This window comes from Lampetra fluviatilis, unplaced genomic scaffold, assembly GCF_964198595.1.
Source record: "Lampetra fluviatilis unplaced genomic scaffold, kcLamFluv1.1 SCAFFOLD_1599, whole genome shotgun sequence".
Taxonomy (NCBI): domain Eukaryota; kingdom Metazoa; phylum Chordata; class Hyperoartia; order Petromyzontiformes; family Petromyzontidae; genus Lampetra; species Lampetra fluviatilis.
Window position 1 is genome coordinate 1 of NW_027621741.1, and position 4,000 is coordinate 4,000.

The following is a 4,000-nucleotide window of genomic DNA, read 5'->3' on the forward strand; positions in this document are numbered from 1 at the left end:
GGCTGGGTGGTTGAGTGAGTGGGTGGGTGGTTGAGTGAGTGGGTGGGTGGGTGGTTGAGTGAGTGGGTGGTTGAGTGGGTGGGTGGTTGGGTGGTTGAGTGAGTGGGTGGGTGAGTGGGTGGGTGGGTGGTTGGGTGGTTGAGTGGGTGGGTGGGTGGCTGGGTGGTTGGGTGGTTGAGTGGGTGGGTGGTTGGGTGGGTGGGTGGTTGGGTGGGTGGGTGGTTAGGTGGCTGGGTGGTTGAGTGAGTGGGTGGGTGAGTGGTTGGGTGGTTGAGTGGGTGAGTGGTTGGGTGGGTGGGTGGTTGGGTGGCTGGGTGGTTGAGTGAGTGGGTGGTTGAGTGGGTGGGTGGTTGGGTGGCTGGGTGGTTGAGTGAGTGGGTGGTTGAGTGGGTGGGTGGGTGGGTGGTTGGGTGGCTGGGTGGTTGAGTGAGTGGGTGGGTGAGTGGGTGGGTGGGTGGTTGAGTGGTTGGGTGGGTGGGTGGTTGGGTGGCTGGGTGGTTGAGTGAGTGAGTGGGTGGTTGGGTGGGTGGGTGGTTGGGTGGCTGGGTGGTTGAGTGAGTGGATGGGTGAGTGGGTGGGTGGTTGAGTGGGTGGTTGGGTGGCTGGGTAGTTGAGTGAGTGGGTGGGTGGTTGGGTGGGTGGGTGGTTGAGTGAGTGGGTGGGTGAGTGGGTGGGTGGTTGGGTGGTTGAGTGGGTGGGTGGTAGAGTCGTTGAGTGGGTGGGTGGGTGGTTGGGTGGGTAGTTGAGTTTGAACAGACTCTCCCCCCCGCCCCAGACGTGGAGCTGGAGGTGTTCCAGTTGAAGCGTCCCAGCTACAGCCGCAAAGTGGCGCGACAGCTCAAGAAGGATTACGAAGATGAGCGCGGAGAGCCGGGTGAGAGGTTCCTCGCAGCAGCAGCAGCAGCGGCGTCAATATCATCATCATCAGTAGCAGCATCTTCATCAGTAGCAGCATCATCATCAGCATCATCATCAGTAGCATCATCTTCATCAGTAGCAGCATCATCATCAGTAGCATCGTCATCATCAGTAGTATCATCATCAGTAGTATCATCATCATCCGCATCATCATCATCAGTAGCATCATCATCAGTAGCATCATCATCATCTGTATCATCATCTTCATCAGCAGCAGCATCATCAGTAGCATCGTCATCATCAGTAGTATCATCATCATCAGTAGTATCATCATCAGTAGCATCATAACCATCAGTAGCAGTGTCATCTAGTAGCAGCATCATCATCAGTAGTAGCATCACATCAGTAGCATCACATCAGTAGCAGTGTCATCATCAGTAGCATCATCATCCGTAGCATCATCAGTAGCATCATCCGTAGCATCATCAGCATCTGTAGCATCATCATCCGTAGCATCATCATTAGTAGCATCACATTAGTAGCAGTGTCATCATCAGTAGTATCACCACCACCATCAACCACCCCTCCCAGCGCCGCGCTCACTCCACGTTCCCATGGCAGGAGACGCTACGGCCGCTGTGAAACCTGCGGGCGAGGTGCAGGAGGGTGAGGCGGCCGACAACGCAGCGGCGGTGGTGATGGTGGCGGTGATGGTGGACAGTGCGGAGGGCGCAGTGGTGGTGGATGAGGCGGGGGGCAAGGTAGGGTGGTGGTGGTGGCGGTGATGGTGGCGGTGATGGTGGTGATGATGGTGATGGTGGTGATGGTGGTGATGATGGTGGTGATGGTGGTGATGATGATGGTGGCGGTGATGGTGGCGGTGATGGTGGTGGTGGTAATGGTGGTGATGGTGGCGGTGATGGTGGCGGTGATGGTGGTGGTGAAGGTGGTGATGGTGGTGGTGGTGATGATGATGGTGGTGGTGGTGGTGGTGATGATGGTGGTGATGGTGGTGATGATGATGGTGGTGGTGATGATAATGATGGTGGACATGATGGTGGTGGTGGTGGTGATGATGGTGGTGATGGTGGTGATGATGGTGGTAGTGGTGATAACGATGGTGGACGTGATGATGGTGGTGGAAGCGATGGTGGTGGTGGTGGTAGCGATGGCGGTGAGTGAGTGAATGAGTATGTGGGTGAATGAGTGAGTGTGTAAGTGGGTGAATGAGTGAGGTGAGTGTGTCAATGAGTGAATAATTTAATGTGCGAGTGGGTGAATGAGTGTACGAGTGAGTGAATGAGGGGGCGGGTGAGTGAGTGAGTGAGGGGGTGAATGAGTGAGTGTGTGAATAAGTGAGTGTGTGAGGTGTGTGGGTGAGTGGGTGGGTGGGTGGGTTGGTGAGTGGGTGGGTGGGTTGGTGAGTGGGTGGGTGGGTGAATGAGTGGGTGAGTGGGTGGGTGGGTGAGTGGGTTGGTGAGTGGGTGGGTGGGTGGGTGGGTGAGTGGGTGGGTGGGTGGGTGGGTGAGTGGGTGGGTGAGTGGGTGGGTGAGTGGGTGGGTGAGTGGGTGGGTGGGTGAATGAGTGGGTGGGTGGGTGTGAGGTGAGTGAGTGTGAGGTAAGTGAGTGTGAGGTGAGTGAGTGTGAGGTGAGTAAGTGGGTGGGTGAGTGAGTGAGTGAGTGTGTGAGTGAGTTAGTGGGTTAGTGAGTGGGTGAGTGGGTGGGTGAGTGAGTGAGTGGGTGAGTGAGTGGGTGGGTGAGTGAGTGAGTGAGTGGGTGAGTGAGTGGGTGGGTGAGTGGGTGGGTGAGTGTATGAGTATGTGAGTGAGTGTGAGGTGAGTGAGTGAGTGTCTGTGTACCACAGTGCCGGGCCTTCCATAGGCTCCTCGCAGCACTTGCCCCAGCAGTCTTGTTAGACGCTAGCCGGGGGACCTTTGTCTTTCTTTGGTGGACAAGGTGGAGGTGAGTGGTGTTGGACGAGGTGGACAAGGAGGACGAGTCGGGGTGAGCGAGGCGAACGGGAAAGCGGCGGTGAGCGGTGCAATCCTCACCGCTCCACTCGTACCGCTGACGTCACTCAAGCCTGGTGAGTGTGTGGTGAGTGTGTGGTGAGTGTGTGGTGGTGGTGAGTGTGTGGTGAGTGTGTGGTGGTGGTGAGTGTGTGGTGAGTGTGTGGTGGTGGTGAGTGTGTGGTGAGTGTGTGGGTGGTGAGTGTGTGGGGAGTGTGTCGTGAGTGAGTGTGGTGTGTGAGTGTGGTGGTGTGTGTGGTGAGGTGAGTGTGTGTGTGGTGAGGTGAGTGTGTGTGTGGTGGTGAGTGTGTGTGTGGTGAGGTGAGTGTGTGTGTGGTGAGGTGAGTGAGTGTGTGTGGTGAGGTGAGTGTGTGTGGTGGTGAGTGCGTGGTGTGTGTGTGTGGTGTGGTGAGTGCGTGGTGTGTGTGTGTGTGGTGTGTGTGTGTGTGGTGTGTGTGTGTGGTGGTGAGTGTGTGGTGGTGGTGAGTGTGTGGTGAGTGTGTGGTGGTGGTGAGTGTGTGGGTGGTGAGTGTGTGGGAGTGTGTCGTGAGTGAGTGTGGTGTGTGGTGAGGTGAGTGTGTGTGTGTGGTGAGTGCGTGTGTGGTGAGGTGAGGTGAGTGTGGTGAGGTGAGTGAGTGTGTGTGGTGAGGTGAGTGTGTGGTGAGGTGAGTGAGTGTGTGGTGAGGTGTGTGTGGTGGTGAGGTGAGTGAGTGTGTGGTGTGGTGAGGTGAGTGAGTGTGTGGTGAGGTGAGTGAGTGTGTGGTGAGGTGTGTGTGTGTGTGTGGTGAGGTGAGTGTGAGGTGAGTGAGTGTGTGGTGAGGGGAGTGTGTGTGGTTAGTGTGTGGTGGTGAGTGTGGGGGTGGCGGGGGTGGAGTGTGCGGTGTGTGTGTGGTGGTGTGTGTGGTGGTGAGTGTCTCGTGTGTGTGGTGTGTGGTGAGTGAGTGTGTGTGGTGTGTGGGAGTGTGGTGAGTGAGTGTGTGGTGGTGGTGTGTGGTGGTGAGTGTGTGGTGAGGTGAGTGAGTGTGTGGTGAGGTGAGTGAGTGTGTGGTGAGGTGAGTGTGTGTGTGGTGAGGTGTGTGTGTGTGTGGTGAGGTGTGTGTGTGTGTGGTGAGGTGAGTGAGTGTGTGGTGAGG

At 56.9% G+C, this 4,000-nt stretch overlaps 1 long non-coding RNA gene across 1 annotated transcript; it reads left to right on the forward strand.

The window, feature by feature from the left end:
- Window positions 1-730: 730 nt before the first annotated feature.
- LOC144955637 (uncharacterized) lies at window positions 731-2,979 on the forward strand. Its single transcript, XR_013641744.1, has 3 exons — window positions 731-874; window positions 1,480-1,619; window positions 2,815-2,979. It is a non-coding gene; the product is annotated as an uncharacterized LOC144955637 (long non-coding RNA).
- Window positions 2,980-4,000: the final 1,021 nt, after the last annotated feature.